The sequence below is a fragment of the Pseudophryne corroboree genome, chromosome 4 (assembly GCF_028390025.1).
Source record: "Pseudophryne corroboree isolate aPseCor3 chromosome 4, aPseCor3.hap2, whole genome shotgun sequence".
Lineage (NCBI taxonomy): Eukaryota > Metazoa > Chordata > Amphibia > Anura > Myobatrachidae > Pseudophryne > Pseudophryne corroboree.
Genome location: NC_086447.1, coordinates 633,006,523 through 633,028,811, shown reverse-complemented (window position 1 = coordinate 633,028,811; position 22,289 = coordinate 633,006,523). Strand labels below are relative to the sequence as shown.

Here is a 22,289-nt window from a genome sequence, read left to right as displayed (position 1 = left end):
AGAATTGAAAAAGAAAATAATTTTTGGTGATGAATGATGAGCAACAAAGGAACATGCATGCCAGATGGCACTTGAATAAGCTGTCCACGGTGACAGAAAAGGTTTAAAAAACAACAACAACAATGTTATCATAATTAATGTCATATTTTAGCTTCTGTGGTCATTTTTTACAAGCTAAACACTGCAAGACTGTTTTACAGTTGAAGCAAGGATAAAATATCAACTCTAGTGATGAGACACTTGCAGTAATGACTTCCACCCCATATGGGACTTAGACCCCGTGGCTTAGGAGGGCAGTGACTTATCCATTATGCCACTTGCTGTAATGACTTCCAACTCAGATGGGACTTAAACCCACAACGACTGGCTTAGGAGAACAGTGCCTTATCCATTATGCCAGTGGTGCTTACTGATGTCCTTATTTAAGACTGATAGGTTTTTAATAGTCAATTATTTATTTTTGAAGAAAAGTTAAGCTGTTTACTGTGTTCTTTGCATTGCCAAGTCCAGCAAGAAATGTGCTGGTACTATCCAGAGCTGTCAGTATGGATTATCATGCTATATTGCAGAAAATCAATTTGATGCAACTGCTTTACCAACAGTATGTTAATCTTTTCCATTGCTGTTTTGTTGGCTGACTGAAGGAAGATATGCAGTGCATTTGAACCAAAGCAGATGTGTGCTGACAACTTAAATGCACAATCATGTTTGTGTTTTTTCTTTCTTTCTTCCATCCTTTGTAATATCATATTAAATATTAAGGTAGCAGTTTATAATCAATTACTAATGACATAAGAAAAGGAAAAAAAAAACAGTATACAAAGATGCTGCAGGTGAGGCTTGAACTCACAACCTCGGCATTGCTCAACAGATACTATCTTATAAGTACCGCGCGCTGACCAATTGCGCCACTGGAGCACTTTGCAGGATTAATTGGTTATGCTAGATGTGGATTTTATTCAATACAATCAGTACAGTCATAAGAATTGAAAAAGAAAATCATTTTTGGTGATGAATGAGGAGCAACAAAGGAACATGCATGCCAGATGGCACTTGAGTAAGCTGTCCACGGTGATAGAAAAGGTTTAAAAAACAACAACAACAATGTTATCATAATTAATGTCATATTTTAGCTTCTGTGGTCATTTTTTACAAGCTAAACACTGCAAGACTATTTTACAGTTTAAGCAAGGATAAAATATCAACTTTAGTGATGAGACACTTGCTGTAATGACTTCCACCTCATATGGGACTTGGACCCCGTGGCTTAGGAGGGCAGTGACTTATCCATTATGCCAGTGGTGCTTACTGATGTTCTTATTTAAGACTGTTAGGTTTTTAATAGTCAATTATTTTTTTTTGAGGAAAAAGTGAAGCTGTTTACTGTGTTCTTTGCATTTCCAAGTCCAGCAAGAAATGTGCTGGTACTATCCAGAGCTGTCAGTATCGATTATCATGCTATATTGCAGAAAATCAATTTGATGCAACTGCTTTACCAACAGTATGTTAATCTTTTCCATTGCTGTTTTGTTGGCTGACTGAAGGAATATATGCAGTGCATTTGAACCAAAGCAGATGTGTGCTGACAACTTAAATGCACAATCATGTTTGTGTTTTTTCTTTCTTTCTTCCATCCTTTGTAATATCATATTAAATATTAAGGTAGCAGTTTATAATCAATGACTAATGACATAAGAAAAGGAAAAAAAACAGTATACAAAGATGCTTCAGGTGAGGCTTGAACTCACAACCTCGGCATTGCTCAACAGATACTGTCTTATAAGTACCGCGTGCTGACCAATTGCGCCACTGGAGCACTTTGCAGCATTAATTGGTTATGCAAGATGTGGATTTTATTCAATACAATCAGTACAGTCATAAGAATTGAAAAAGAAAATAATTTTTGGTGATGAATGATGAGCAACAAAGGAACATGCATGCCAGATGGCACTTGAATAAGCTGTCCACGGTGACAGAAAAGGTTTAAAAAACAACAACAACAATGTTATCATAATTAATGTCATATTTTAGCTTCTGTGGTCATTTTTTACAAGCTAAACACTGCAAGACTGTTTTACAGTTGAAGCAAGGATAAAATATCAACTCTAGTGATGAGACACTTGCAGTAATGACTTCCACCCCATATGGGACTTGGACCCCGTGGCTTAGGAGGGCAGTGACTTATCCATTATGCCACTTGCTGTAATGACTTCCAACTCAGATGGGACTTGGACCCACAACGACTGGCTTAGGAGAACAGTGCCTTATCCATTATGCCAGTGGTGCTTACTGATGTCCTTATTTAAGACTGATAGGTTTTTAATAGTCAATTATTTATTTTTGAAGAAAAGTTAAGCTGTTTACTGTGTTCTTTGCATTGCCAAGTCCAGCAAGAAATGTGCTGGTACTATCCAGAGCTGTCAGTATGGATTATCATGCTATATTGCAGAAAATCAATTTGATGCAACTGCTTTACCAACAGTATGTTAATCTTTTCCATTGCTGTTTTGTTGGCTGACTGAAGGAAGATATGCAGTGCATTTGAACCAAAGCAGATGTGTGCTGACAACTTAAATGCACAATCATGTTTGTGTTTTTTCTTTCTTTCTTCCATCCTTTGTAATATCATATTAAATATTAAGGTAGCAGTTTATAATCAATTACTAATGACATAAGAAAAGGAAAAAAAAAACAGTATACAAAGATGCTCCAGGTGAGGCTTGAACTCACAACCTCGGCATTGCTCAACAGATACTATCTTATAAGTACCGCGTGCTGACCAATTGCGCCACTGGAGCACTTTGCAGGATTAATTGGTTATGCTAGATGTGGATTTTATTCAATACAATCAGTACAGTCATAAGAATTGAAAAAGAAAATCATTTTTGGTGATGAATGAGGAGCAACAAAGGAACATGCATGCCAGATGGCACTTGAATAAGCTGTCCACGGTGATAGAAAAGGTTTAAAAAACAACAACAACAATGTTATCATAATTAATGTCATATTTTAGCTTCTGTGGTCATTTTTTACAAGCTAAACACTGCAAGACTATTTTACAGTTGAAGCAAGGATAAAATATCAACTCTAGTGATGAGACACTTGCTGTAATGACTTCCACCCCATATGGGACTTGGACCCCCTGGCTTAGGAGGGCAATGACTTATCCATTATGCCAGTGGTGCTTACTGATGTTCTTATTTAAGACTGTTAGGTTTTTAATAGTCAATTATTTATTTTTGATGAAAAAGTGAAGCTGTTTACTGTGTTCTTTGCATTACCAAGTCCAGCAAGAAATGTGCTGGTACTATCCAGAGCTGTCATTATGGATTATCATGCTATATTGCAGAAAATCAATTTGATGCAACTGTTTAACCAACAGTATGTTAATCTTTTCCATTGCTGTTTTGTTGGCTGACTGAAGGAAGATATGCAGTGCATTTGAACCAAAGCAGATGTGTGCTGACAACTTAAATGCACAATCATGTTTGTGTTTTTTCTTTCTTTCTTCCATCCTTTGTAATATCATATTAAATATTAAGGTAGCAGTTTATAATCAATGACTAATGACATAAGAAAAGGAAAAAAATACAATATGCTCCAGGTGAGGCTTGAACTCACAACCTCGGCATTGCTCAACAGATTCTGTCTTATAAGAACCGTGCGCTGACCAATTGCGCCACTGGAGCACTTTGCAGCATTAGTTGGTTATGCTAGATGTGGATTTTATTCAATACAATCAGTACAGTCATAAGAATTGAAAAAGAAAATCATTTTTGGTGAAAAATGATGAGCAACAAAGGAACATGCATGCCAGATGGCACTTGAATAAGCTGTCCACGGTGATAGAAAAGGTTTAAAAAACAATAACAACAATGTTATCATAATTAATGTCATATTTTAGCTTCTGTGGTCATTTTTTACAAGCTAAACACTGCAAGACTGTTTTACAGTTGAAGCAAGGATAAAATATCAAATCTAGTGATGAGACACTTGCTGTAATGACTTCCAACTGAGACGGGACTTAAATTCACAACCACTGGCTTAGGAGAACAGTGCCTTATCCATTATGCCAGTGGTGCTTACTGTTGTCCTTATTTAAGACTGCTAGGTTTTTAATAGTCAATTATTTATTTTTGAAAAAAAGTGAAGCTGTTTACTGTGTTCTTTGCATTACCAAGTCCAGCAAGAAATGTGCTGGTACTATCCAGAGCTGTCAGTATGGATTATCATGCTATATTGCAGAAAATCAATTTGATGCAACTGCTTTACCAACAGTATGTTAATCTTTTCCATTGCTGTTTTGTTGGCTGACTGAAGGAAGATATGCAGTGCATTTGAACCAAAGCAGATGTGTGCTGACAACTTAAATGCACAATCATGTTTGTGTTTTTTCTTTCTTTCTTCCATCCTTTGTAATATCATATTAAATATTAAGGTAGCAGTTTATAATCAATGACTAATGACATAAGAAAAGGGAAAAAACAGTAAACAAAGATGCTCCAGGTGAGGCTTGAACTCACAACCTCGGCATTGCTCAACAGATACTGTCTTATAAATAACGTGCGCTGACCAATTGCACAACTGGAGCACTTTGCAGCATTAATTGGTTATGCTAGATGTGGATTTTATTCAATACAATTAGTACAGTCATAAGAATTGAAAAAGAAAATCATTTTTGGTGATGAATGATGAGCAACAAAGGAACATGCATGCCAGATGGCACTTGAATAAGCTGTCCACGGTGATAGAAAAGGTTTAAAAAACAACAACAACAACAACAATGTTATCATAATTAATGTCATATTTTAGCTCTGTGGTCATTTTTTACAAGCTAAACACTGCAAGACTGTTTTACAGTTGAAGCAAGGATAAAATATCAACTCTAGTGATGAGACACTTGCTGTAATGACTTCCACCCCATATGGGACTCGGACCCCCTGGCTTAGGAGGGCAGTGACTTATTCATTATGCCAGTGGTGCTTACTGATGTTCTTATTTAAGACTGTTAGGTTTTTAATAGTCAATTATTTATTTTTGAGGAAAAAGTGAAGCTGTTTACTGTGTTCTTTGCATTACCAAGTCCAGCAAGAAATGTGCTGGTACTATCCAGAGCTGTCAGTATGGATTATCATGCTATATTGCAGAAAATCAATTTGATGCAACTGCTTTACCAACAGTATGTTAATCTTTTCCATTGCTGTTTTGTTGGCTGACTGAAGGAAGATATGCAGTGCATTTGAACCAAAGCAGATGTGTGCTGACAACTTAAATGCACAATCATGTTTGTGTTTTTTCTTTCTTTCTTCCATCCTTTGTAATATCATATTAAATATTAAGGTAGCAGTTTATAATCAATGACTAATGACATAAGAAAAGGAAAAAAAGCAGTATACAAAGATGCTCCAGGTGAGGCTTGAACTCACAACCTCTGCATTGCTCAACAGATACTGTCTTATAAATAACGTGCGCTGACCAATTGCACCACTTGAGCACTTTGCAGCATTAATTGGTTATGCTAGATGTGGATTTTATTCAATACAATTAGTACAGTCATAAGAATTGAAAAAGAAAATCATTTTTGGTGATGAATGATGAGCAACAAAGGAACATGCATGCCAGATGGCACTTGAATAAGCTGTCCACGGTGATAGAAAAGGTTTAAAAAACAACAACAACAATGCTATCATAATTAATGTCATATTTTAGCTTCTGTGGTCATGTTTTACAAGCTAAACACTGCAAGAAGGTTTTACAGTTGAAGCAAGGATAAAATATCAACTCTAGTGATGAGACACTTGCTGTAATGACTTCCACCCCATATGGGACTTGGACCCCGTGGCTTAGGAGGGCAGTGACTTATCCATTATGCCACTTGCTGTAATGACTTCCAACTCAGAAGGGACTTAAACCCACAACGACTGGCTTAGGAGAACAGTGCCTTATCCATTATGCCAGTGGTGCTTACTGATGTCCTTATTTAAGACTGATAGGTTTTTAATAGTCAATTATTTATTTTTGAAGAAAAGTTAAGCTGTTTACTGTGTTCTTTGCATTGCCAAGTCCAGCAAGAAATGTGCTGGTACTATCCAGAGCTGTCAGTATGGATTATCATGCTATATTGCAGAAAATCAATTTGATGCAACTGCTTTACCAACAGTATGTTAATCTTTTCCATTGCTGTTTTGTTGGCTGACTGAAGAAAGATATGCAGTGCATTTGAACCAAAGCAGATGTGTGCTGACAACTTAAATGCACAATCATGTTTGTGTTATTTCTTTCTTTCTTCCATCCTTTGTAATATCATATTAAATATTAAGGTAGCAGTTTATAATCAATGACTAATGACATAAGAAAAGGAAAAAAAAACAGTATACAAAGATGCTCCAGGTGAGGCTTGAACTCACAACCTTGACATTGCTCAACAGATACTGTCTTATAAGTACCGCGCGCTGACCAATTGTGCCACTGGAGCACTTTGCAGCATTAATTGGTTATGCTAGATGTGGATTTAATTCAATACAATCAGTACAGTCATAAGAATTGAAAAAGAAAATCATTTTTGGTGATGAATGATGAGCAACAAAGGAACATGCATGCCAGACGGCACTTGAATAAGCTGTCCACGGTGATAGAAAAGGTTTAAAAAACAACAACAACAATGTTATCATAATTAATGTCATATTTTAGCTCTGTGGTCATTTTTTACAAGCTAAACACTGCAAGACTGTTTTACAGTTGAAGCAAGGATAAAATATCAACTCTAGTGATGAGACACTTGCTGTAATGACTTCCACCCCATATGGGACTTGGACCCCCTGGCTTAGGAGGGCAGTGACTTATCCATTATGCCAGTGGTGCTTACTGATGTTCTTATTTAAGACTTTTATGTTTTTAATAGTCAATTATTTATTTTTGAGGAAAAGTGAAGCTGTTTACAGTGTTCTTTGCATTACCAAGTCCAGCAAGAAATGTGCTGGTACTATCCAGAGCTGTCAGTATGGATTATTATGCTATATTGCAGAAAATCAATTTGATGCAACTGCTTTACCAACAGTATGTTAATCTTTTCCATTGCTGTTTTGTTGGCTGACTGAAGGAAGATATGCAGTGCATTTGAACCAAAGCAGATGTGTGCTGACAACTTAAATGCACAATCATGTTTGTGTTTTTTCTTTCTTTCTTCCATCCTTTGTAATATCATATTAAATATTAAGGTAGCAGTTTATAATCAATGACTAATGACATAAGAAAAGGAAAAAAAACAGTATACAGAGATGCTCCAGGTGAGGCTTGAACTCACAACTTCTTCATTGCTCAACAGATACTGTCTTATAAGTACCGCGCGCTGACCAATTGCGCCACTGGAGCACTTTGCAGCATTAATTGGTTATGCTAGATGTGGATTTTATTCAATACAATCAGTACAGTCATAAGAATTTAAAAAGAAAATCATTTTTGGTGATAAATGATGAGCAACAAAGGAACATGCATGCCAGATGGCACTTGAATAAGCTGTCCACGGTGATAGAAAAGGTTTAAAAAACAACAACAACAATGTTATCATAATTAATGTCATATTTTAGCTTCTGTGGTCATTTTTTACAAGCTAAACACTGCAAGACTGTTTTACAGTTGAAGCAAGGATAAAATATCAACTCTAGTGATGAGACACTTGCTGTAATGACTTCCACCTTATATGGGACTTGGACCCCGTGGCTTAGGAGGGCAGTGACTTATCCATTATGCCAGTGGTGCTTACTGATGTTCTTATTTAAGACTGTTATTTTTTTAATAGTCAATTATTTATTTTTGATGAAAAAGTGAAGCTGTTTACTGTGTTCTTTGCATTACCAAGTCCAGCAAGAAATGTGCTGGTACTATCCAGAGCTGTCAGTATGGATTATCATGCTATATTGCAGAAAATCAATTTGATGCAACTGCTTTACCAACAGTATGTTAATCTTTTCCATTGCTGTTTTGTTGGCTGACTGAAGGAAGATATGCAGTGCCTTTGAACCAAAGCAGATGTGTGCTGACAACTTAAATGCACAATCATGTTTGTGTTTTTTCTTTCTTTCTTCCATCCTTTGAAATATCATATTAAATATTAAGGTAGCAGTTTATAATCAATGACTAATGACATAAGAAAAGGAAAAAAAACAGTATACAAAAATGCTCCAGGTGAGGCTTGAACTCACAACTTCGGCATTGCTCAACAGAAACTGTCTTATAAGTACCACGCGCTGACCAATTGCGCCACTGGAGCACTTTGCAGCATTAATTGGTTATGCTAGATGTGGATTTTATTCAATACAATCAGTACAGTCATAAGAATTGAAAAAGAAAATCATTGTTGGTGATGAATGATGAGCAACAAAGGAACATGCATGCCAGATGGCACTTGAATAAGCTGTCCACGGTGATAGAAAAGGCTTAAACAACAACAATGTTATCATAATTAATGTCATATTTTAGCTTCTGTGGTCATTTTTTATAAGCTAAACACTGCAAGACTGTTTTACAGTTGAAGCAAGGATAAAATATCAACTCTAGTGATGAGACACTTGCTGTAATGACTTCCACCCCATATGGGACTTGGACCCCCTGGCTTAGGAGGGCAGTGACTTATCCATTATGCCAGTGGTGCTTACTGATGTTCTTATTTAAGACTGTTAGGTTTTTAATAGTCAATTATTTATTTTTGAGGAAAAAGTGAAGCTGTTTACTGTGTTCTTTGCATTACCAAGTCCAACAAGAAATGTGCTGGTACTATCCAGAGCTTTCAGTATGGATTATCATGCTATATTGCAGAAAATCAATTTGATGCAACTGCTTTACCAACAGTATGTTAATCTTTTTCATTGCTGTTTTGTTGGCTGCCTGAAGGAAGATATGCAGTGCATTTGAACCAAAGCAGATGTGTGCTGACAACTTAAATGCACAATCATGTTTGTGTTTTTTCTTTCTTTCTTCCATCCTTTGTAATATCATATTAAATATTAAGGTAGCAGTTTATAATCAATGACTAATGACATAAGAAAAGGAAAAAAAAAAACAGTATACAAAGATGCTCCAGGTGAAGCTTGAACTCACAACCTCGGCATCGCTCAACAGATACTGTTTTATAAGTACCGCGCGCTGACCAATTGCGCCACTGGAGCACTTTGCAGCATTAATTGGTTATGCTAGATGTGGATTTTATTCAATACAATCAGTACAGTCATAAGAATTTAAAAAGAAAATCATTTTTGGTGATAAATGATGAGCAACAAAGGAACATGCATGCCAGATGGCACTTGAATAAGCTGTCCACGGTGATAGAAAAGGTTTAAAAAACAACAACAACAATGTTATCATAATTAATGTCATATTTTAGCTTCTGTGGTCATTTTTTACAAGCTAAACACTGCAAGACTGTTTTACAGTTGAAGCAAGGATAAAATATCAAATCTAGTGATGAGACACTTGCTGTAATGACTTCCACCCCATATGGGACTTTGACCCCGTGGCTTAGGAGGGCAGTGACTTATCCATTATGCCAGTGGTGCTTACTGATGTTCTTATTTAAGACTGTTATTTTTTTAATAGCCAATTATTTATTTTTGATGAAAAAGTGAAGCTGTTTACTGTGTTCTTTGCATTACCAAGTCCAGCAAGAAATGTGCTGGTACTATCCAGAGCTGTCAGTATGGATTATCATGCTATATTGCAGAAAATCAATTTGATGCAACTGCTTTACCAACAGTATGTTAATCTTTTCCATTGCTGTTTTGTTTGCTGACTGAAGGAAGATATGCAGTGCATTTGAACCAAAGCAGATGTGTGCTGACAACTTAAATGCACAATCATGTTTGTGTTTTTTCTTTCTTTCTTCCATCCTTTGTAATATCATATTAAATATTAAGGTAGCAGTTTATAATCAATGACTAATGACATAAGAAAAGGAAAACAAACAGTATACAAAGATGCTCCAGGTGAGGCTTGAACTCACAACTTCGGCATTGCTCAACAGATACTGTCTTATAAGTACCGCGCGCTGACCAATTGCACCACTGGAGCACTTTGCAGCATTTATTGGTTATGCTAGATGTGGATTTTATTCAATACAATCAGTACAGTCATAAGAATTGAAAAAGAAAATCATTGTTAGTGATGAATGATGAGCAACAAAGAAACATGCATGCCAGATGGCACTTGAATAAGCTGTCCACGGTGATAGAAAAGGCTTAAACAACAACAACAATGTTATCATAATTAATGTCATATTTTAGCTTCTGTGGTCATTTTTTATAAGCTAAACACTGCAAGACTGTTTTACAGTTGAAGCAAGGATAAAATATCAACTCTAGTGATGAGACACTTGCTGTAATGACTTCCACCCCATATGGGACTTGGACCCCCTGGCTTAGGAGGGCAGTGACTTATCCATTATGCCAGTGGTGCTTACTGATGTTCTTATTTAAGACTGATAGATTTTAATAGTCAATTATTAATTTTTGAAAAAAAGTGAAGCTGTTTACTGTGTTCTTTGCATTACCAAGTCCAGCAAGAAATGTGCTGGTACTATCCAGAGCTGTCAGTATGGATTATCATGCTATATTGCAGAAAATCAATTTGATGCAACTGCTTTACCAACAGTATGTTAATCTTTTCCATTGCTGTTTTGTTGGCTGACTGAAGGAAGATATGCAGTGCATTTGAACCAAAGCAGATGTGTGCTGACAACTTAAATGCACAATCATGTTTGTGTTTTTTCTTTCTTTCTTCCATCCTTTGTAATATCATATTAAATATTAAGGTAGCAGTTTATAATCAATTACTAATGACATAAGAAAAGGAAAAAAAAAACAGTATACAAAGATGCTCCAGGTGAGGCTTGAACTCACAACCTCGGCATTGCTCAACAGATACTGTCTTTTAAGTACCACGCGTTGACCAATTGCGCCACTGGAGCACTTTGCTGGATTAATTGGTTATGCTAGATGTGGATTTTATTCAATACAATCAGTACAGTCATAAGAATTGAAAAAGAAAATCATTTTTGGTGATGAATGATTAGCAACAAAGGAACATGCATGCCAGATGGCACTTGAATAAGCTGTCCACGGTGATAGAAAAGGTTTAAAAAACAACAAAAACAATGTTATCATAATTAATGTCATATTTTAGCTTCTGTGGTCATTTTTTACAAGCTGAACACTGCAAGACTATTTTACAGTTGAAGCAAGGATAAAATATCAACTCTAGTGATGAGACACTTGCTGTAATGACTTCCAACTCAGACAGGACTTAAACCCACAACCAATGGCTTAGGAGACCAGTGCCTTACCCATTATGCCAGTGGTGCTTACTGATGTTCATATTTAAGACTGTTAGGTTTTTAATAGTCAATTATTTATTTTTGAGGAAAAAGTGAAGCTGGTTACTGTGTTCTTTGCATTACCAAGTCCAGCAAGAAATGTGCTGGTACTATCCAGAGCTGTCAGTATGGATTATCATGCTATATTGCAGAAAATCAATTTGATGCAACTGCTTTACCAACAGTATGTTAATCTTTTCCATTGCTGTTTTGTTGGCTGACTGAAGGAAGATATGCAGTGCATTTGAACCAAAGCAGATGTGTGCTGACAACTTAAATGCACAATCATGTTTGTGTTTTTTCTTTCTTTCTTCCATCCTTTGTAATATCATATTAAATACAAAGGTAGCAGTTTATAATCAATGACTAATGACATAAGAAAAGGAAAAAAAAAAACAGTATACAAAGATGCTCCAGGTGAGGCTTGAACTCACAACCTCGGCATCGCTCAACAGATACTGTCTTATAAGTACCGCGTGCTGACCAATTGCGCCACTGGAGAACTTTGCAGCATTAATTGGTTATGCTAGATGTGGATTTTATTCAATACAATCAGTACAGTCATAAGAATTGAAAAAGAAAATCATTTTTGGTGATAAATGATGAGCAACAAAGGAACATGCATGCCATATAGCACTTGAATAAGCTGTCCACGGTGATAGAAAAGGTTTAAAAAACAACAAAAACAATGTTATCATAATTAATGTCATATTTTAGCTTCTGTGGTCATTTTTTACAAGCTAAACACTGCAAGACTGTTTTACAGTTGAAGCAAGGATAAAATATCAAATTTAGTGATGAGACACTTGCTGTAATGACTTCCACCCCATATGGGACTTGGACCCCGTGGCTTAGGAGGGCAGTGACTTATCCATTATGCCAGTGGTGCTTACTGATGTTCTTATTTAAGACTATTAGGTTTTTAATAGTCAATTATTAATTTTTGAGGAAAAAGTGAAGCTGTTTACTGTGTTCTTTGCATTACCAAGTCCAGCAAGAAATGTGCTGGTACTATGCAGAGCTGTCAGTATGGATTATCATGCTATATTGCAGAAAATTAATTTGATGCAACTGCTTTACCAACAGTATGTTAATCTTTTCCATTTTGTTGGCTGACTGAAGGAAGATATGCAGTGCATTTGAACCAAAGCAGATGTGTGCTGACAACTTAAATGCACAATCATGTTTGTGTTTTTTCTTTCTTTCTTCCATCCTTTGTAATATCATATTAAATATTAAGGTAGCAGTTTATAATCAATGACTAATGACATAAGAAAAGGAAAAAAACAGTATATAAAGATGCTCCAGGTGAGGCTTGAACTCACAACCTCGGCATTGCTCAACAGATACTGTCTTATAAGACCCGTGCACTGATCAATTGCGCCACTGGAGCACTTTGCAGCATTGATTGGTTATGCTAGATGTGGATTTTATTCAATACAATCAGTACAGTCATAAGAATTGAAAAAGAAAATCATTGTTGGTGATGAATGATGAGCAACAAAGGAACATGCATGCCAGATGGCACTTGAATAAGCTGTCCACGGTGATAGAAAAGGCTTAAACAACAACAACAATGTTATCATAATTAATGTCATATTTTAGCTTCTGTGGTCATTTTTTATAAGCTAAACACTGCAAGACTGTTTTACAGTTGAAGCAAGGATAAAATATCAACTCTAGTGATGAGACACTTGCTGTAATGACTTCCACCCCATATGGGACTTGGACCCCCTGGCTTAGGAGGGCAGTGACTTATCCATTATGCCAGTGGTGCTTACTGATGTTCTTATTTAAGACTGTTAGGTTTTTAATAGTCAATTATTTATTTTTGAGGAAAAAGTGAAGCTGTTTACTGTGTTCTTTGCATTACCAAGTCCAACAAGAAATGTGCTGGTACTATCCAAAGCTTTCAGTATGGATTATCATGCTATATTGCAGAAAATCAATTTGATGCAACTGCTTTACCAACAGTATGTTAATCTTTTTCATTGCTGTTTTGTTGGCTGCCTGAAGGAAGATATGCAGTGCATTTGAACCAAAGCAGATGTGTGCTGACAACTTAAATGCACAATCATGTTAGTGTTTTTTCTTTCTTTCTTCCATCCTTTGTAATATCAAAATAAATATTAAGGTAGTAGTTTATAATCAATGACTAATGACATAAGAAAAGGAAAAAAAACAGTATACAAAGATGCTCCAGGTGAGGCTTGAACTCACAACCTCGGCATTGCTCAACAGATACTGTCTTATAAGTACCGCGCGCTGACCAATTGCGCCACTGGAGCACCTTGCAGCATTAATTGGTTATGCTAGATGTGGATTTTTTTCAATACAATCAGTACAGTCATAAGAATTGAAAAAGAAAATCATTTTTGGTGATAAATGATGAGCAACAAAGGAACATGCATGCCAGATGGCACTTGAATAAGCTGTCCACGGTGATAGAAAAGGTTTAAAAAACAACAACAACAACAACAATGTTATCATAATTAATGTAATATTTTAGCTTCTGTGGTCATTTTTTACAAGCTAAACACTGCAAGACTGTTTTACAGTTGAAGCAAGGATAAAATATCAACTCTAGTGATGAGACACTTGCTGTAATGACTTCCAACTCAGACGGGACTTAAACCCACAACCACTGGCTTAGGAGAACAGTGTCTTACCCATTATGCCAGTGGTGCTTACTGATGTTCTTATTTAAGACTGTTAGGTTTCTAATAGTCAATTATTTATTCTTGAGGAAAAAGTGAAGCTGTTTACTGTGTTCTTTGCATTACCAAGTCCAGCAAGAAATGTGCTGGTACTATCCAGAGCTGTCAGTATGGATTATCATGCTATATTGCAGAAAATCAATTTGATGCAACTGCTTTACCAACAGTATGTTAATCTTTTCCATTGCTGTTTTGTTGGCTGACTGAAGGAAGATATGCAGTGCATTTGAACCAAAGCAGATGTGTGCTGACAACTTAAATGCACAGTCATGTTTGTGTTTTTTCTTTCTTTCTTCCATCCTTTGTAATATCATATTAAATATTAAGGTAGCAGTTTATAATCAATGACTAATGACATAAGAAAAGGAAAAAAAACAGCATACAAAGAAACTCCAGGTGAGGCTTGAACTCACAACTTCGGCATCGCTCAGCAATTACTGTCTTATAAGTACCACGCGCTGACCAATTGCACCACTGGAGCACTTTGCAGCATTGATTGGTTATGCTAGATGTGGATTTTATTCAATACAATCAGTACAGTCATAAGAATTGAAAAAGAAAATCATTTTTGGTGATAAATGATGAGCAACAAAGGAACATGCATGCCATATGGCACTTGAATAAGCTGTCCACGGTGATAGAAAAGGTTTAAAAAACAACAACAACAATGTTATCATAATTAATGTCATATTTTAGCTTCTGTGGTCATTTTTTACAAGCTAAACACTGCAATACTGTTTTACAGTTGAAGCAAGGATAAAATATCAACTCTAGTAATGAGACACTTGCTGTAATGACTTCCAACTCAGACGGGACTTAAACCCACAACCACTGGCTTAGGAGAACAGTGCCTTATCCATTATGCCAGTGGTGCTTATTGATGTCCTTATTTAAAACTGATAGGTTTTTAATAGTCAATTATTTATTTTTGAAAAAAAGTGAAGCTGTTTACTGTGTTCTTTGCATTACCAAGTCCAGCAAGAAATGTGCTGGTACTATCCAGAGCTGTCAGTATGGATTATCATGCTATATTGCAGAAAATCAATTTGATGCAACTGCTTTACCAACAGTATGTTAATCTTTTCCATTGCTGTTTTGTTGGCTGACTGAAGGAAGATATGCAGTGCATTTGAACCAAAGCAGATGTGTGCTGACAACTTAAATGCACAATCATGTTTGTGTTTTTCTTTCTTTCTTCCATCCTTTGTAATATCATATTAAATATTAAGGTAGCAGTTTATAATCAATGACTAATGACATAAGAAAAGGAAAAAAAAACAGTATGCTCCAGGTGAGGCTTGAACTCACAACCTCGGCATTGCTCAACAGATTCTGTCTTATAAGAACCACGCGCTGACCAATTGCGCCACTGGAGCACTTTGCAGATTAATTGGTTATGCTAGATGTGGATTTTATTCAATACAATCAGTACAGTCATAAGAATTGAAAAATAAAATCATTTTTGGTGATGAATGATGAGCAACAAAGGAACATGCATGCCAGATGGCACTTGAGTAAGCTGTCCACAGTGATAGAAAAGGTTTAAAAAATAACAACAACAATGTTATCATAATTAATGTCATATTTTAGCTTCTGTGGTCATTTTTTACAAGCTAAACACTGCAAGACTGTTTTACAGTTGAAGCAAGGATAAAATATCAACTCTAGTGATGAGACACTTGCTGTAATGACTTCCAACTCAGACGGGACTTAAACCCACCACCACAGGCTTAGGAGAACAGTGCCTTACCTATTATGCCAGTGGTGCTTACTGATGTTCTTATTTAAGACTGTTAGGTTTTTAATAGTCAATTATTTATTTTTGGGGAAAAAGTGAAGCTGTTTACTGTGTTCTTTGCATTACCAAGTCCAGCAACAAAAGTGCTGGTATTATCCAGAGCTGTCAGTATGGATTATCATGCTATATTGCAGAAAATCAATTTGATGCAACTGCTTTACCAACAGTATGTTCATCTTTTCCATTGCTGTTTTGTTGGCTGACTGAAGGAAGATATGCAGTGCATTTGAAACAAAGCAGATGTGTGCTGACAACTTAAATGCACAATCATGTTTGTGTTTTTTCTTTCTTTCTTCCATCCTTTGTAATATCATATTAAATATTAAGGTAGCAGTTTATAATCAATGACTAATGACATAAGAAAAGGAAAAAAAACAGTATACAAAGATGCTCCAGGTGAGGCTGAAACTCACAACTTTGGCATTGCTCAACAGATACTGTCTTATAAGTACCGCACGCTGTCCAATTGCGCCACTGGAGCACTTTGCAGCATTGATTGGTTATGCTAGATGTGGATTTTATTCAATACAATCAGTACAGTCATAAGAATTGAAAAAGAAAATCATTTTTGGTGATGAATGATGAGCAACAAAGGAACATGCATGCCAGATGGCACTTGAATAAGCTGTCCACGGTGATAAAAAAGGTTTAAAAAACAACAACAACAACAATGTTATCATAATTAATGTCATATTTTAGCTTCTGTGGTCATTTTTTACATGCTAAACACTGCAAGACTGTTTTACAGTTGAAGCAAGGATAAAATATCAACTCTAGTGATGAGACACTTGCTGTAATGACTTCCACCCCATATGGGACTTGGACCCCCTGGCTTAGGAGGGCAGTGACTTATCCATTATGCCAGTGGTGCTTACTGATGTTCTTATTTAAGACTGTTAGGTTTTTAATAGTCAAATATTTATTTTTGATGAAAAAGTGAAGCTGTTTACTGTGTTCTTTGCATTATTAAGTCCAGCAAGAAATGTGCTGGTACTATCCAGAGCTGTCAGTATGGATTATCATGCTATATTGCAGAAAATCAATTTGATGCAACTGCTTTATCAACAGTATGTTAATTTTTTCCATTGCTGTTTTGTTGGCTGACTGAAGGAAGATATGCAGTGCATTTGAACCAAAGCAGATGTGTGCTGACAACTTAAATGCACAATCATGTTTGTGTTTTTTCTTTCTTTCTTCCATCCTTTGTAATATCAAAATAAATATTAAGGTAGCAGTTTATAATCAATGACTAATGACATAAGAAAAGGAAAAAAAACAGTATACAAAGATGCTCCAGATGAGGCTTGAACTCACAACCTCGGCATTGCTCAACAGATACTGTCTTATAAGTACCGCACGCTGACCAATTGCGCCACTGGAGCACCTTGTAGCATTAATTGGTTATGCGAGATGTGGATTTTTTTCAATATAATCAGTACAGTCATAAGAATTGAAAAAGAAAATCATTTTTGGTGATAAATGATGAGCAACAAAGGAACATGCATGCCAGATGGCACTTGAATAAGCTGTCCACGGTGATAGAAAAGGTTTAAAAAACAACAACAACAACAACAATGTTATCATAATTAATGTAATATTTTAGCTTCTGTGGTCATTTTTTACAAGCTAAACACTGCAAGACTGTTTTACAGTTGAAGCAAGGATAAAATATCAACTCTAGTGATGAGACACTTGCTGTAATGACTTCCAACGCAGACGGGACTTAAACCCACAACGACTGGCTTAGGAGAACAGTGCCTTATCCATTATGCCAGTGGTGCTTACTGATGTCCTTATTTAAGACTGATAGGTTTTTAATAGTCAATTATTTATTTTTGAAGAAAAGTTAAGCTGTTTACTGTGTTCTTTGCATTGCCAAGTCCAGCAAGAAATGTGCTGGTACTGTCCAGAGCTGTCAGTATGGATTATCATGCTATATTGCAGAAAATCAATTTGATGCAACTGCTTTACCAACAGTATGTTAATCTTTTCCATTGCTGTTTTGTTGGCTGACTGAAGGAAGATATGCAGTGCATTTGAACCAAAGCAGATGTGTGCTGACAACTTAAATGCACAATTATGTTTGTGTGCTTTCTTTCTTTCTTTCTTTCTTTCTTCCATCCTTTGTGATATCATATTAAATATTAAGGTAGCAGTTTATAATAAATGACTAATGACATAAGAAAAGGAAAAAAAGCAGTATACAAAGATGATCCAGGTAAGGCTTGAACTCACAACCTCGGAATTGCTCAACAGATACTGTCTTATAATTACTGCGCGCTGACCAATTGCGCCACTGGAGCACTTTGCAGCATTAATTGGTTATGCTAGATGTGGATTTTATTCAATACAATCAGTACAGTCATAAGAATTGAAAAAGAAAATCATTTTTGGTGATGAATGATGAGCAACAAAGGAACATGCATGCCAGATGGCACTTGAATAAGCTATCCACGGTGATAGAAAAGGTTTAAAAAACAACAACAACAATGTTATCATAATTAATGTCATATTTTAGCTTCTGTGGTCATTTTTTACAAGCTAAACACTGCAAGACTGTTTTACAGTTGAAGCAAGGATAAAATATCAACTCTAGTGATGAGACACTTGCTGTAATGACTTCCAACTCAGACGGGACTTAAACCCACAACCACTGGCTTAGCAGAACAGTGCCTTATCCATTATGCCAGTGGTGCTTACTGATGTCCTTATTTAAGACTGATAGGTTTTTAATAGTCAATTATTTATTTCTGAGAAAAAGTGAAGCTGTTTAATGTGTTCTTTGCATTACCAAGTCCAGCAAGAAATGTGCTGGTACTATCCAGAGCTGTCAGTATGGATTATCATGCTATATTGCAGAAAATCAATTTGATGCAACTGCTTTACCAACAGTATGTTAATCTTTTCCATTGCTGTTTTGTTGGCTGACTGAAGGAAGATATGCAGTGCATTTGAACCAAAGCAGATGTGTGCTGACAACTTAAATGCACAATCATGTTTGTGTTTTTTCTTTCTTTCTTCCATCCTTTGTAATATCATATTAAATATTAAGGTAGCAGTTTATAATCTATGACTAATGACATAAGAAAAGTAAAAAAAAAAACAGTATACAAAGAAGCTCCAGGTGAGGCTTGATGAGTTCAAGCCTCACCTGGAGCTTCTTTGTATACTGTTTTTTTTTCCATTTCTTATGTCAACCTCGGCATTGCTCAACAGATACTGTCTTATAAGTACCGCGCGCTGACCAATTGCGCCACTGGAGCACTTTGCAGCATTAATTGGTTATACTAGATGTGGATTTTATTCAATACAATCAGTACAGTCATAAGAATTGAAAAAGAAAATCATTTTTGGTGATAAATGATGAGCAACAAAGGAACATGCATGCCAGATGGCACTTGAATAAGCTGTCCACGGTGATATAAAAGGTTTAAAAAAACAACAACAACAACAACAATGTTATCATAATTAATGTCATATTTTAGCTTCTGTGGTCATTTTTTACAAGCTAAACCCTGCAAGACTGTTTTATAGTTGAAGCAAGGATAAAATATCAACTCTAGTGATGAGACACTTGCTGTAATGACTTCCAACTCAGACGGGACTTAAACCCACAACGACTGGCTTAGGAGAACAGTGCCTTACCCATTATGCCAGTGGTGCTTACTGATGTTCTTATTTAAGACTGTTAGGTTTCTAATAGTCAATTATTTATTCTTGAGGAAAAAGTGAAGCTTTTTACTGTGTTCTTTGCATTACCAAGTCCAGCAAGAAATGTGCTGGTACTATCCAGAGCTGTCAGTATGGATTATCATGCTATATTGCAGAAAATCTATTTGATGCAACTGCTTTACCAACAGTATGTTAATCTTTTCCATTGCTGTTTTGTTGGCTGACTGAAGGAAGATATGCAGTGCATTTGAACCAAAGCAGATGTGTGCTGACAACTTAAATGCACAATCATGTTTGTGTATTTTCTTTCTTTCTTCCATCCTTTGTAATATCATATTAAATATTAAGGTAGAAGTTTATAATCAATGACTAATGACATAAGAAAAGGAAAAAAAACAGCATACAAAGAAGCTCCAGGTGGGCTTGAACTCACAACTTCGGCATTGCTCAACAAATACTGTCTTATAAGTACCACGTGCTGACCAATTGCGCCACTGGAGCACTTTGCAGCGTTGATTGGTTATGCTAGATGTGGATTTTATTCAATACAATCAGTACAGTCATAAGAATTGAAAAAGAAAATCATTTTTGGTGATAAATGATGAGCAACAAAGGAACATGCATGCCATATGGCACTTGAATAAGCTGTCCACGGTGATAGAAAAGGTTTAAAAAACAACAACAACAATGTTATCATAATTAATGTCATATTTTAGCTTCTGTGGTCATTTTTTACAAGCTAAACACTGCAATACTGTTTTACAGTTGAAGCAAGGATAAAATATCAACTCTAGTAATGAGACACTTGCTGTAATGACTTCCAACTCAGACGGGACTTAAACCCACAACCACTGGCTTAGGAGAACAGTGCCTTATCCATTATGCCAGTGGTGCTTACTGATGTCCTTATTTAAGACTGATAGGTTTTTAATAGTCAATTATTTATTTTTGAAAAAAAGTGAAGCTGTTTACTGTGTTCTTTGCATTACCAAGTCCAGCAAGAAATGTGCTGGTACTATCCAGAGCTGTCAGTATGGATTATCATGCTATATTGCAGAAAATCAATATGATGCAACTGCTTTACCAACAGTATGTTAATCTTTTCCATTGCTGTTTTGTTGGCTGACTGAAGGAAGATATGCAGTGCATTTGAACCAAAGCAGATGTGTGCTGACAACTTAAATGCACAATCATGTTTGTGTTCTTTCTTTCTTTCTTCCATCCTTTGTAATATCATATTAAATATTAAGGTAGCAGTTTATAATCAATGACTAATGACATAAGAAAAGGAAAAAAGACAGTATATAAAGATGCTCCAGGTGAGGCTTGAACTCACAACCTCGGCATTGCTCAACAGATACTGTCTTATAAGTACCGTGAGCTGATCAATTGCGCCACTGGAGCACTTTGCAGCTTTGATTGGTTATGCTAGATGTGGATTTTATTCAATACAATCAGTACAGTCATAAGAATTGAAAAATAAAATCATTTTTGGTGATGAATGATGAGCAACAAAGGAACATGCATGCCAGATGGCACTTGAATAAGCTGTCCACGGTGATATAAAAGGTTTAAAAAACAACAACAACAACAACAATGTTATCATAATTAATGTCATATTTTAGCTTCTGTGGTCATTTTTTACAAGCTAAACCCTGCAAGACTGTTTTATAGTTGAAGCAAGGATAAAATATCAACTCTAGTGATGAGACACTTGCTGTAATGACTTCCAACTCAGACGGGACTTAAACCCACAACGACTGGCTTAGGAGAACTGTGCCTTACCCATTATGCCAGTGGTGCTTACTGATGTTCTTATTTAAGACTGTTAGGTTTCTAATAGTCAATTATTTATTCTTGAGGAAAAAGTGAAGCTTTTTACTGTGTTCTTTGCATTACCAAGTCCAGCAAGAAATGTGCTGGTACTATCCAGAGCTGTCAGTATGGATTATCATGCTATATTGCAGAAAATCAATTTGATGCAACTGCTTTACCAACAGTATGTTAATCTTTTCCATTGCTGTTTTGTTGGCTGACTGAAGGAAGATATGCAGTGCATTTGAACCAAAGCAGATGTGTGCTGACAACTTAAATGCACAATCATGTTTGTGTATTTTCTTTCTTTCTTCCATCCTTTGTAATATCATATTAAATATTAAGGTAGAAGTTTATAATCAATGACTAATGACATAAGAAAAGGAAAAAAAACAGCATACAAAGAAGCTCCAGGTGGGCTTGAACTCACAACTTCGGCATTGCTCAACAAATACTGTCTTATAAGTACCACGTGCTGACCAATTGCGCCACTGGAGCACTTTGCAGCGTTGATTGGTTATTCTAGATGTGGATTTTATTCAATACAATCAGTACAGTCATAAGAATTGAAAAAGAAAATCATTTTTGGTGATAAATGATGAGCAACAAAGGAACATGCATGCCATATGGCACTTGAATAAGCTGTCCACGGTGATAGAAAAGGTTTAAAAAACAACAACAACAATGTTATCATAATTAATGTCATATTTTAGCTTCTGTGGTCATTTTTTACAAGCTAAACACTGCAATACTGTTTTACAGTTGAAGCAAGGATAAAATATCAACTCTAGTAATGAGACACTTGCTGTAATGACTTCCAACTCAGACGGGACTTAAACCCACAACCACTGGCTTAGGAGAACAGTGCCTTATCCATTATGCCAGTGGTGCTTACTGATGTCCTTATTTAAGACTGATAGGTTTT

General features: G+C 36.0%; 9 non-coding genes across 9 annotated transcripts; all 9 read right to left on the bottom strand.

The window, feature by feature from the left end:
- Positions 1-825: 825 nt before the first annotated feature.
- TRNAI-UAU (transfer RNA isoleucine (anticodon UAU)) lies at positions 826-918 on the bottom strand. The gene is given in 2 exon segments: positions 826-861; positions 881-918. It is a non-coding gene; the product is annotated as a tRNA-Ile (tRNA).
- Positions 919-2,705: 1,787 nt separating this feature from the next.
- On the bottom strand, positions 2,706-2,798 carry TRNAI-UAU (transfer RNA isoleucine (anticodon UAU)). Its single transcript is given in 2 exon segments — positions 2,706-2,741; positions 2,761-2,798. It is a non-coding gene; the product is annotated as a tRNA-Ile (tRNA).
- Positions 2,799-3,596: 798 nt separating this feature from the next.
- TRNAI-UAU (transfer RNA isoleucine (anticodon UAU)) lies at positions 3,597-3,689 on the bottom strand. The gene is given in 2 exon segments: positions 3,597-3,632; positions 3,652-3,689. It is a non-coding gene; the product is annotated as a tRNA-Ile (tRNA).
- Positions 3,690-8,176: 4,487 nt separating this feature from the next.
- On the bottom strand, positions 8,177-8,269 carry TRNAI-UAU (transfer RNA isoleucine (anticodon UAU)). Its single transcript is given in 2 exon segments — positions 8,177-8,212; positions 8,232-8,269. It is a non-coding gene; the product is annotated as a tRNA-Ile (tRNA).
- Positions 8,270-9,071: 802 nt separating this feature from the next.
- TRNAI-UAU (transfer RNA isoleucine (anticodon UAU)) lies at positions 9,072-9,164 on the bottom strand. The gene is given in 2 exon segments: positions 9,072-9,107; positions 9,127-9,164. It is a non-coding gene; the product is annotated as a tRNA-Ile (tRNA).
- Positions 9,165-10,864: 1,700 nt separating this feature from the next.
- Positions 10,865-10,957, bottom strand: TRNAL-UAA (transfer RNA leucine (anticodon UAA)). The gene is given in 2 exon segments: positions 10,865-10,900; positions 10,920-10,957. It is a non-coding gene; the product is annotated as a tRNA-Leu (tRNA).
- A 2,600-nt stretch (positions 10,958-13,557) lies between these two features.
- Positions 13,558-13,650, bottom strand: TRNAI-UAU (transfer RNA isoleucine (anticodon UAU)). Its single transcript is given in 2 exon segments — positions 13,558-13,593; positions 13,613-13,650. It is a non-coding gene; the product is annotated as a tRNA-Ile (tRNA).
- Positions 13,651-15,362: 1,712 nt separating this feature from the next.
- TRNAI-UAU (transfer RNA isoleucine (anticodon UAU)) lies at positions 15,363-15,455 on the bottom strand. The gene is given in 2 exon segments: positions 15,363-15,398; positions 15,418-15,455. It is a non-coding gene; the product is annotated as a tRNA-Ile (tRNA).
- A 1,711-nt stretch (positions 15,456-17,166) lies between these two features.
- TRNAI-UAU (transfer RNA isoleucine (anticodon UAU)) lies at positions 17,167-17,259 on the bottom strand. Its single transcript is given in 2 exon segments — positions 17,167-17,202; positions 17,222-17,259. It is a non-coding gene; the product is annotated as a tRNA-Ile (tRNA).
- Between the last annotated feature and the right edge of the window lie 5,030 nt (positions 17,260-22,289).